The sequence below is a fragment of the Octodon degus genome, unplaced genomic scaffold (genome assembly GCF_000260255.1).
Source record: "Octodon degus isolate 3935 unplaced genomic scaffold, OctDeg1.0 scaffold00018, whole genome shotgun sequence".
NCBI classification, from domain to species: domain Eukaryota; kingdom Metazoa; phylum Chordata; class Mammalia; order Rodentia; family Octodontidae; genus Octodon; species Octodon degus.
In genome coordinates this window covers 21,402,475-21,414,825 of record NW_004524594.1, presented here as the reverse complement: position 1 = coordinate 21,414,825, position 12,351 = coordinate 21,402,475, and the positions used below count along the sequence as shown (strand labels likewise).

At 41.3% G+C, this 12,351-nt stretch overlaps 1 protein-coding gene across 8 annotated transcripts in view; it reads right to left on the bottom strand.

Annotated features, from left to right (window-relative positions):
• Positions 1–12,351, bottom strand: part of Pc (pyruvate carboxylase) — a 130,626-nt gene that overhangs the window by 57,506 nt on the left and 60,769 nt on the right. The window contains exon 1 of one of the 8 annotated variants that reach the window (XM_023710837.1): positions 12,269–12,289. The exons of the other annotated variants lie outside the window; for them this stretch is intronic. The gene's annotated coding sequence lies outside the window, so the exon portion shown is untranslated. Of the gene's footprint in view, positions 1–12,268; positions 12,290–12,351 lie in introns of those variants that run through there. 8 annotated transcript variants of the gene reach the window in all.

The window sequence follows — 12,351 nt, the reverse complement described above, 5'->3', positions numbered from 1 at the left end:
CAGATTTTGGCAAAAATCAAAGGTGTTCCTCAGCTCCAGGGCTACCTGCGATCCATTTTTGCTCTGACAAATGGAATTTATCCTCATAAATTAGTGTTCTAAATTTCTTACTAAGAACCTAATTAAATACCTGATACATTAAAAAAAAAAAAAAAAAAAAGAACTGGGGATTGAACTCAGACCCTTGTGCTTGCCAGGGAAGCACTTATTCTACTGAGCCATCTTGCTAGCCCAGAGTAATGTAGAAGTCTTTTACTTCCTTCATTAGATTAATTCCTAGATATTTCATTTTTTTAGATGCTATTGTAAAAGGTGTGGTTTCCCTAATTTCTCACTCAATGAGTTTGTGTACAAGAAAGCTATTGATTTTTGAGTGTTGACTTTGTATCCAGATATGCTACTAAATTTATTAAATCTAGCAGCTTTTTTAGTGGAGTCTTTGAGGGTCTTTCATAGAGTATTATCTCACTAACAATGACAGTTTTTCTTCCTTTCCTATCCTTATTCCTTTTATTTCTTTCTCTTGTCTAATTGCTGTGGCTAAAGTTTCCAGGACTACATTGAGTAAGAGGAGAGATAGTGGAAATCCTTATCTTGTTCTTGATTTTAGAGAGACAGCTTTCAGGTTTTGTCCATTTAGTTTGATGTTGGCTGTTGGTTTGTCATAGATGGCTTTTATCAGATTGAAATAAAGACCATCTATTCCAATTTCTGTAGTTTTTAAAATTATGAATGGGTGCTGGACTTTGTCAAAAGCTTTTTCTGTATCTATTGAGATGATCACGATTTTTGTCCTTGGCTCTGTTAATATGGTGTATTACATTTATTGACTTATGTATGTTGAGTCATCCCTGGGATGAATCCCACTTGGTCATGGTACATAACCTTCTTGATGATTTGCTGCAGTCTGTTTGCCAGTATTTTATTGAGGATTTTTGCATCTATGTTCATTAGGGAGAATGGCCCATAGTTCTCTCTTAGTTGGGTCCTTCTCCAGTTTTGATCAGGGTAATGCTTGCTTTGAGGAATGAATTAGGAGCATTGCTTCTCTTTCAATTTCATTAATGAGCTTGAGAAGTAGTGGTATTAGGTCTTTTCTAAATTTCTTCTAGAAGACTGGGTGTGGTGGTGCATGCCTGTAATCCCAGCACTGGGGAAGCTAAAAACAGGAGGATCACTACAAGTCCAAACTGTGTAGTGAGACCCTGTACCAAATACATAAAAAATAAATAAATTTCTTGTGGAATTCAGCAGTGAATCTATCAGGGTCTGACCTTTTGTTGATAGGTTTTTAATTACACCTTTGATTTGACTGATACCAGTTTATTTAGGATTTTTATATCTTCCTGATTCAGCTTTGGTACTTCATATGTCTAGGAATCTGTCCATTTTTTCTTGCATTTTCAATTTAATTAGAATATAAGTTTTCTTTTCTTTTTTGTACCAGGAATTGAACACAGGACCTTGCACTTGCCAGGCAAACACTTACACTACTGAGCTATCTCCCTGGTCCTAAAATACAAGGTTTCAAAGTAAGTATAGATGATTTTCTGCAGGGTCTATGGTGATTTCACCTTTTCATTCCTAACTGCATGGATTTCACTATTTTCTTTCCTTTTTTGGTAAAGTTGTGTAAGGGTTTGGCAATTTTATTTAATCTTTCACAGAACCAACTCTTTCCTTGTTTTTTTTTTTTTTTGTATTGTTTCTTAGTCTCCAGTGCATTAATTTTTTCTCTGATAATTTATAATTTCCTCCCTCATAGGAACTTTTGGTTGAGCTTGCTCTTCCTTTTCTAGAAGCTTGAGGTTCACCATTAAGTTGTTTATTTGAGCTTGCTCTGTATTCCTGATATGGGTATTTGCTGCTATAAATCTTCCTCTAAAGAATGCTTTCCTTGTGTCTCATAAGTTCTGGTATGTTATACTGTCTTCATCACTTAATTGCAGAAGCTGTCTAATTTCTTCTTAATTTCATCTGTGATCCATTGGTTGTTGAGGAAGTGCTATTTAATTTCCTTATGTTTATGAAGTTCTTTTTTCAGGTGGTTTCTTTTTTCAGTCAGCTTGAGCCCACTGCTGGTCATCATGAGCGAGGAACCCCAGATCACTGGGCAGACATATTCAAAGATGACAAGACCAAAGGAATGCCACAGAAGAAAGCAATTTGGAGGAAGCCAACTATGCAGGAAGAAGAAAGCTTAGAGCAACAAACATGGCATTGATATCTTGAAACAAAAGGATGTTATACATGTACTTTAAAGAACCATTCAGAATGAGGAAAAAAAACTCTTGGAAATTAAAAATACAACAAGAGAAACAAACAAACTCATAGAAAAGTTGAAAAGTTAGGATGAAAAAAAATCTAGGAAATGAAACAAAAAGAAATAGAACATGTGCAAAAAGCGGGGCAAAAATTGAAAGGTCAGTTCAAGAGAACCAAAAGCCAAAGAAAAGGAGTTTCAGAAAGAAGAAATAGTTAAAAACCAAAAGAAGAAATTAAATAATTCAGGAAACTTCCAGGATGGTGCTGAATGCCTGTACCTAGTTGTGCTGTAAAATTTCAGATATTGTAAGCTGTCAGAAAGGGAAGGAAGGACAGTCAGAACACAGAAAAAGTTTTGAATTTCTCAGTAATTTGAGAAGCTAGAAAAGTATAATGCAATTATTCAAATGTGTCATAGAAAAATGATTTCTAACCTAAAATTCCCTGTCCAACTAAATTATCGATCACGTATGAAGGTAAAATAAAGACAAAGGCTTCCCACTCTTACCCAGGAAGCTGTGGTGGACAGGTTCCACCCAGTGAAGAAGCAGGAATAAAAAGGGGGCAGGAGCATCCCAAGACAAGGGCACAGTGGCCCTGGAAGGAGCCCACCAAGGTCACAGTGGTGGGTGTGCAGAGTCAGAGGCACAGCCTCTAGTTCCCGAACATTCTTCCCTCCAAGGGAATGGAAGGAAACATAACTACCAACCTTACTGGTGAGATCCACAGTGCTCACAGCCTTTGGCTGCACCTGATTGTGAGACTGTGGGTTTATCCTCTGAATTTGTGCCATGTATCTGATTATTCAAAACATGAATAAAGGGTTGGGGATTTAGCCTTTGAATTTGTACCATGTGTTTGATTATTCAAAAGATGAATAAAGGGTTGGGGATTTATTCATTCACTTGCCTACCTGGCAAGTATAAGGTCCTGAATTTGATTCCCAGGACTGCCCCTCCCCCCTAAAACAGCATCCAAAAGATAAGTAAAATACAATATATGAATGATATGCCCTCCCACCCTTTAAGGCCCCTGTCTTTATTTCTTCCCTCTGGAAGCTTTCCCTGGCTCCTTACCTTAGCTTCTCTTTCTGACCTGCTCTTTCTTGGGTCCTGATTAGTGTGTATAGGCTGTGTGCCTGGCCTATGGTGCTTCTGGGTGCAAATATAGTAATCTTCCATTATCTGTGGCTTGGCTTTTTGCAGTTTCAGCTAGCTGAAATAAACTATGGCCTCAGAATATGAAACAGAAAATTCCAGAAGCAATTCCTCTATTTTAAATCATGGGCTGCTGTGAGTAGTAGGATGAAGTCCTTAGTCCTACTTTGTCCTGCCTGAGATTGAAATCATCCTTTGTCCAACAAATCCACACAACATGCTGTCTGCCCAGTAGTCACTTGGCCATTCAGTTACCAGATCAACTGCCCCAGTATCACAATACTTGTGTTCAAGTAACCCTTGAACATTTACTTACTAATGCCCACAAAGTCCTAATATGGCCTCAAAATATAAGGCATGAGGACACCCCTGATAGGTCAAAGACAAGCCATAAAGTGCGTCCTTTGCATGAAAAGGTGAAAGTTCTTGACTCAGAAAAAAAAAAAAAAAAATCACATGCTGAGGTTGCTAAAATCTTTGGTAAGAACTTGGCGTGGTGGTGTATGCCTATAATCCCAGCACACAGGAGGCTGAGGCAGGAGGATCGGTGCTAGTTTGAGGCCAGCCTCGGCTACCTAGTGAGTCCAAGGACAGCCTGAACTGCACAGCGAGACCCTGTCTCAAAAAAGTTGGTAAGAACCAATCTTCTATTTGTGAAACTGTGAATGAGGGAAAACTTCATGTTAGCTTTGCTGCTGCTGCCCCTCAAATTGCAAAAATTAGGTCTGCAGCAACTTATCATTCACCTCCCTTTATCTCATCACAGACACTGAATCACTCCACCCCATCACAACAAAGAGGGCGAGTAAAATTCAATAAAGTATCCTGAGAGGGACTACATTCTATAACTTTTACTACAGATGTTATAAATTCCACTATTATTGTTAGTCTCTTACTGTGCTTAATTTGTATGTTACATTTTATCAGAGGTCCGTATGCATATGAAAAAACACAGCATGACATAAAAGTTTGATACTATTCAAGGTTTTAAGCACCTCCTGGGTGTCTTGGGATGCAAGCCCTAGGACAAGGAGGTCTACCACAAAAACTCATCTTTGCTACATTCACTTGGTATATACACTTGCTCCATGAGCACTGGAAAAGAACCATGTGCCAGGACCTTCTGGCTCACTTCTCACCATAATCCCATGAGGAATTATCACTCTTTAAATTGGGGGGGGGGCTATCAGAAGGACCCAGAACTAATGGCAAACTCAGGAATAATTAAGCCTGTCCAATTGCAGGGCTCCTGTGATTAACCAGAGTAATCTGGCCTGGTGCCTGGCCCACAGTACAGTTCCAAAAATGCTTAATTGAACCAAAATAAAACTAAAGTGGAATTCAAATATTCTATTGGAGCTAGGCTTTCCCATGCTCTAAGAACTAGGGGAAAAAGGCCACAAGTGGCCAGTGACGGGTAGTGCCCACACCTACCCAACATGTGCCAGGACCTATGGTTACTGACAGCAGGAAGTTTCCTCATTAACGCAGTCTCTTGGCCTACTAGGTTAGCCTTGTTGACCAAGTTTTGGGTTTTGTTTTGAATGGCTTTATTGAGATATAATTCATATATCACAAGGTTCATACATCTAAGGTATGTAAGGGGTCAACAGCTTTTCACATATTTATGGACAGGAGCATCCATCACTACTATCAATCTTAGAGTACCTTCCTATTAGCCATCACCCTCCAAATTCCACAGCTGGTCCAGCCCTAGGCAACCCCTAATCCACTCTGTGTCACTACTGATTTGCATACTACACATATTTCATATAAATAAAATTAAAAATTGGGTTTTTGTTTCTGGCTTCTTTTACTTGGCAGACTGTCTTCTCGGTTTATCCAACCTGTGTATTAGCGCATCATTTTATAACTGAGTAACGTCTAGTCATATGGACATACCATACAATCAGTTGATAGATTTGGGGTTTGTTTCTACTTTAGGGCTATTTTCCCCAATGCTACAATGACATTTATGCACAAGTGTTTTTTTTTTTTTTTTTTTTATACCATGAAACAAACTCAGGACCTGTGTTGCTGAGCTATATCCCCAGCTCTGTGCAAGGTTTTGTTTTTTTTTTTTTAAATCTTTTGTTTGGTACAGGGTCTCACTATGCAGCTTGGACTCACAGTGATCCTCTTTTCTCAGCCTCCCCCTGTGCTGGGTTTATAGGTGTGTGCCACCACACTTGGCTTCGGGGCTGGTACCAGGAATTAAACCCAGGTCCTTGAGCTTGCCAGGCTAAGCTATCTCCCCAGTCCTCTGTACAAGTTTTTGCTGTTTTTTTTTTTTTTTTTCCCCAGAACCAGGGATTGAACTCAGGTCCTTGTGCTTGCCAGGGAAGCACTTAACCTACTGAGCCATCTCCCTGGACCCTGTACAAGTTTTTGAAATGGATATATAGTTGCATTTCTCTCATGTATATACCCTAAGAGTGGAATTGCTGGATCAGATGGTAACTATATGTTCAATCACTTGAGGAAGTTTATGTTCTACTAGGAGTGTATGAGGGGTCCAAATTCTCCACACTCTTGCTAACACTTGTTACTGTCTTTTTGATTAGTCATCTTAGTGGACGTGTCACATATGATTTTCATCTCCCTGCTGGCAAGTGATGTTGAGTGTCTTTTCACGTGTTTATTGGTCATTTGCATATCTTCTTTGGAGAAAGATGTTCTGAGTAGTTGAGATTACAGACATGTGCAAACACATCCTCCTTTCTTTCTTGAGAGGGTCCCTTGAAGCATAAAAGTTTTAAATTCTAATGATGTATTTTTTCTTTTATTACTTGTGCTTTGGTATTGTAGTTAAAAAACCACTGCCTATGATCACAAAGAATTACACCTATTTTTCATCTAATAGTTTTCTCTCTTACATTTAGGTCTTTGATTCATTTTGAATTGTTTGTGTTTTAGTCACTTTACTCCTTGCTGGACAAAATCCACAACTTAAGAGAGAGGTTTATTTTGGTCCTGGTTTCTAGCCCATGGTTGGCCAGCTCCTAGAAAGAAACGGTGTGGTGGGGGGCAGAGGGAAGGAAAACGATGCTCCCACCATGGTGGGTCAGGAAGCAAAAGAGAAGGAGCCCAGAAGGGGACAGACCCTCCCAGGTCATTCCCCCAGGGACCAGTTCCAACCAGGCACCACTTCATAAATCCAAGAGTCTTTGGGGACATTCTAGCTCTAAACCATAATGTGGTATGGGATAGGAGTCTAAGTCCAGTGCGTATATGTGCATGTGCCTGTGCTTGTGTGTGTGTGTGTGTGTGTGTGTGTGTGTGTGTGTGTGTGTGATTGAAGAACGAACCCAGGGCTTTGCACTATGGTATAGCCCAGCCTTTCTCTCTTACTCCTCCCTCCCCTCACTTCTCAGAGTGCTGGAATTAATTAAGGCCTGGTCCAAAACTCCCAGCTCCAAATTCACTCTCTTGCTTGTGGGTGGTTAGTTGTTTCAGCATCACTGGTTGAGAAACCTACTCTTTCCCCATTAAATCATCTCACATTCTTATTAAAGGTCAACTGACTCTTAATAGGAGAATTTATTTCTGGACTTTCAGTTCTATTCCTGGGATCTATATATCTAGCCATAGGCTGGTAGGCACAGACTTAAATTAAGGTGGCTTTGGGTAAGTTTTGAAATCAGAAGTACAAATTGGCTCCAACTTGGTTCTTCCTTTTCAAGATTCTTCTGGTTATGCTGACTTACTTTCCTTCCTATGTGAATTGTAGAATCATCATCTTTGTTTCTATAAATAAAGGCATTGGGGATTGTGATAGGGAATCACAATCTCACTGCACTGAATCTCTGCACTGAATCTCTAAGGCTCAGACGTGTGTGTGTGTGTGTGTGTGTGTGTGTGTGTGTGTGTGTGTGTTTCTGGGAATTGAATGAAGGGCCTTCAAATTGAACTACATCCCAAATCCTTTTTATTTTTTAATTTTGAGATAGGTCTTACTAAGTCATTAAATTGACCAGGCTGGGCTTGAATTTGTGACCTTCCTGTTTCAGCTTCCTAGAGTGCTGGGATTACAGGCATGTGCCACCACACCTACTTAATGTGGGTACCTTTGCATTTATTTAAATCTTCTTTAACAATATTTTATAGTTTTCATAATATGTCATGAATTTCTTTCAGTTTCCTCACTTCTACTATGTAGAAATACAACGATTCAGTCAACTTCAGGTCAAAAATATTTCTTTCTACCCTGTTGCTGATGTGTTCTGCATAGTTAGGGCTGTGTTGGTCTGTCTCTACTGACCATGTATACAGACTTCTTTCCTTGTCATTATTCCCTAAAAAACAGGAACACAACTATTTACATAACTTACATTAGGTATGATAAATAACCTAGAGGTGAAAGTACACACAGCAGGGATGCACAGGTTATGTGTAAACACTACAGCATTTTATATAAGGGACTGGATCGTGGATTTTGGTGTCTGTGGGAATCCTGGAACCAGCAGTCTGCAGACACCCAAAACCAATTTTTCTACATTGATCTTTTGTCCTACTTCACTTGTATATTAGTTCTAATTCCCTAGGTTTATTATATAAGATCATGTCAGCTGCACATAAAGATACTTTTATTTCTTCCTCTCCAGAGTGGATGTCTGTTGTTTCATTACCTTTCTTTAATTGTCTTGGAGGGCCAACTTTTGAGCTGGCTGCTGGTTGTGATTTGAAGGCAGCCAGCCCCTTCCCAGAGCACTCTCTCTCCCATGTACCACACCTGCTGCATGACTATACCACCACAGTTAGTACCGGGCATACTAGGTGACCCCGCTTGCCTCCTGCCCTCCCTGCTCTATGCCCAGAGAAGCTGAGACTGTGGTCAGAGGCCCAAGCCTAATGGTTGTAGACTTTTCACTGCTCCCCATCCCTGGATGCCTGACTGGCCTTAGCTCATCAATTCAGGTTCTTCGAGCAGTATTCCTGGCCAGTTGTCACTGCTGCTCTGCAAGACCCACACCCCAAATATCTGTACAGAGGAAAACAAGTGGAACCTCGCTGCAGTGAACACTTGGTTCTCTAAGCAAATTGATCACCAAAGCACCAGTCTGTAAGCCAAGAACATGGTGAGGGAATTTAGCAGCAGAGAGCTTCAGTTCCTGGAAAGAAGCAAGCAGCAATTCAGATACCACATGACCTTAATTATGGTTGCTGCTGTTTTGTCTTCCCAGTTTTGAACCCCGGGAGACTATACCTATGCAGCCGTTTGATCAGACCTTTTATCCTGTGCTTTGATTCAAGCATAGAAAATGAGGCCAAAGGCCTCCTAAGGCAGAATTCTAGGAATCCACTATTGGTACTTTCATCCATGTGGTGTAAGGGTCAGAACTGCTGAGCCTTTGCGTGAGCTTGCTACTGAGTGCCAGCTGCTACATTAAGTACTTTGTATTACCTCACCGAATCACCAGAGCCTTGAATGCCTGGTGTTATTTTAAGAAATCAAATCCCAAGGTAAATGGCTTGCCATGGTCTCAAAGCTCCAAGCCACGCAGACCCCTGTCTGTGTGACTCTATCCATTGCCCTGCCCTGCTCCTGCCCAGGACAGACTGTTGAGATGGATCATGGCACGATGACTTTTGGATAGCACATCACTCTTTCCTATTTGCCAAATGCAACTGCTTCTCCTCTTCCACCCCTCTCTCCCTGGCCACCCCAGATCTTGTGCCTGATCAGTAAAAGGCCTCCTCCATCTGTGTCCTGGTCACACCTGTTTCACCCAAGCTCTCACTGCAGCCCTTCCTCACAGATTAACTGTGTGATCACAGCCGGGCCACCTCTGTGCTGCTGGGAGCCCACCATATGAGCCGGGTTAGTGGAGATTTTGACGCCTTCTGCAAAACCACCAAGAGATCTCCTTTCACCCTTTTCCTAAAGTGCATAGCCAGGCTGGAAAAGGAGCAGGTGACACAAGCTACAGCTCTCACAGGCTGGCCTGCCCAGAGCTACAACCACAACCATGGCAGGCTTCTTAGCCTCCAGCAGCTGCCCCACAAGGTCCCCTTATTGGCTCTTCTCAGCAGAGGAGTTGCCTTTGCATGTGACATTTCTTCCTTAGGATGAGAAGCTAGGCTGCTGAACAAGCTTTGGGGAGGGAAGAGGTCCCACTTGAGAACAACTACTATTACCACCACCACCACCACCACCACCACTACCACCACCACTACTACCACTACTACAAGTACAACTACAACTACAACTCCTTTTCCTCCTCCTCCTCTTCCTCCTTTTCTTTTTTGGAAGGACAAAAACTTATGCTCTTTTTTAAACCATATTTTGTTAACCTACTGCAAATAATAATTGTAAAATTTTACTATATTGGCTTCACAATTTTATTTATTTAAAAAGTTTAATGGCTACACATACTGTGGAGTATGTGAACTCAAGTTCTCTGAAGAAGTCACCTCTATAGTCAAGAGACCATGGACCAAGCTTGGATGACTAGAACATCATGACTGAGAAGAAATGGAATGCTGTACATTAAAACCTGAAGTTGCTTGGCCTTATAGTTCCTTTCATTAGTCACTTACTCTCCACCTGTGTATCTGATCTAATATCTTCTGCATTAAACTCTTGGGATACATCACTAAGCCTGGCAGACCTGGAGCCTCTCCCACCTTAAGACAACATCAGAAACCTACCAAAGAGATTCCTCTGCTTTACCATACTCCGCCTATCCAAGGACCTCACCAATGTCAGTGGTAAATGTACTCCTATTGATTTCATGACTGTCTTGTTCTTTGACTATTAAAGTTCACGTATCCTTTTCCATAGTAGAACACATCACTCAGGATAACTGGAAGCCATTTTTCTGGGCCACAGACACTCCTACATGGCTCAAAATAACTATTTTCTGGGGCTAGGGAGATGGCTCAGTAGAATAAGCGCTTCCCTGGCAAGCACAAGGGTCTGAGTTCAATCCCCAGTTCCAAAAAAAAAAGAATAACTACTTTATTATTTCCTCTATAGCAGAGTTGTTATTTTATGTTGCCAGTGTGATGTCTTAGAACATATGTATACATTACATAATTTTTAGTTTTTGAAGTCCCACAGATAAAACCTAGGGCTTTGGGCACACTAGACAGGAGATCTAACGTGAGTTATGTCACCAGCATCTGTGTAAATCAGGTAAAACATATCTTCTCAAATATTTATCATTTCTTTTTGATAAAGACACTGAAATCTTTTCTTATAGGTTTTTGAGATGTTGTTATGCATAAATCTAAAATTGAGCTAGGCATGGTGGAGCATCCCTGTAATCCCAGCACTCAGGAGGCTAAGGCAGGGGAGGTCACTTTAAGTTCAAGGCCTGTCTGGACAACATCATGAGTTTAAGTCCCGCCTGAACTACATAATGAGATCTTGTCTCAAAACAACAAAAACAAAAACAAAAAAATCTAAAATTGTTACATACAGTCACCCTACTGAACAACAGCACACCAGAACTGTAACTTGGAGCCCAATGAACAACATTTCCTCCGTTCTCCCGTTCTCCCTACTCTCCAAAGACCCTGGAAACTATCATTCCACCCTTAACTTCTGTGAGATCAACTTTCTATATTCCACACATGAGCCAGATCATATGGTATTTGGTTTTCTGTGCCTGGCTTATTTCACATAATAATGTGCCTGGTTCCATCTGTGTTATAGTAAATGACAGGATTTCATTACATTTTTATGGCTGCATGGTATTCCATTGTGTATATACCCTGTTCCCCCACCCCATCAACTGGTGGACACTTTGTTTCCATTTCTTGGTGACTGTGAACAATGCTGTCATAAACATGGAATGCAAATGTCTCTTTGACATATTAATGTCACTTTGTTTGGATATATATACCTAGTAGTGAGGTATCCTGCTGGATCGTATGTTAGACAGATCTACAGTCTGAGAACCAAATCAGCCTCAGTGGCTAGGTTCAATGTTGACCTTATGGTGAAACTGATTCAGTTCTTATCCAATTCAGTTTGCAACCAGAATCATGGAGAGAATTAAGTGTGTGTGTGTGTGTGTGTGCGCGCGCGTGTGCCTGTCTGTCTGTTTACCTATCTATCACAATGGGGATTGAGTCCAGCACCTTGTGCATTTCAGGCAAATACTCTACCATTGAGCTCTATCCCAAGTATTTTATTTATTTTCTTATATTTGTCTTTTTGAGACAGGGTCTCACTATGCAGTTCAGGCTGGTCTTGAGCTTATTTTGTATCCCAAGCTGGTCTTGAACTCTCAATGATCCTCCTGCCTCAGTCTCCCAAGTGCTGGGATTACAGGTGTGCGACACCATGCTCAGCTTAGTCTTTATTTTTAATTTAAGGAACCTCCATCCGTTTCTGTGTTTCTGCAATGGCCATGTTAACTTACATTTTCACCAAGTGGGCAAGGTGCCCTTTCCTCCACCCCACCCCACCAGCACTCGCTACCTTTTGTCCTTTTGATAACAGCCATTCTTATCAGGCGGAGGTGATATCTCCTTGGGGTTTTGATCTGCATTTCTCTGCTGATTAGTAATGCTGAACATTTTTTCATCTACTGCTGGCCATTCAGCTCTGAGTGCCAGGCCCTGAACAAGGCACCATCCAGGTCACCCCTGTACCTATAAAACCAGTACTATTCCATTTGATAGTTTTACTGAGCAGTAACTGTAGGAAGCTTTGACACATGAGAAGAGGGAAGTAAAGGATCACTGAGGAGGGGCTGGACCTCAGCTGCAAGGAAGGATCTGTGGCAGAGGACCAGCTGGCACTCAGAACCTGGTGCACAGGCACCAACACATGCTCAGTGAGTGCCCTGGCGGGGGTGTGTGTGTGGGTGTGTGGCCAGGCCAATGAACCTCACCACTGTGTGGCTAGATGGACTTTGTCCAGCAGGGTCCAGCAGGGCTGGTTCAAGTGCGGATCACCATCTGAGAGTCTTAGTAG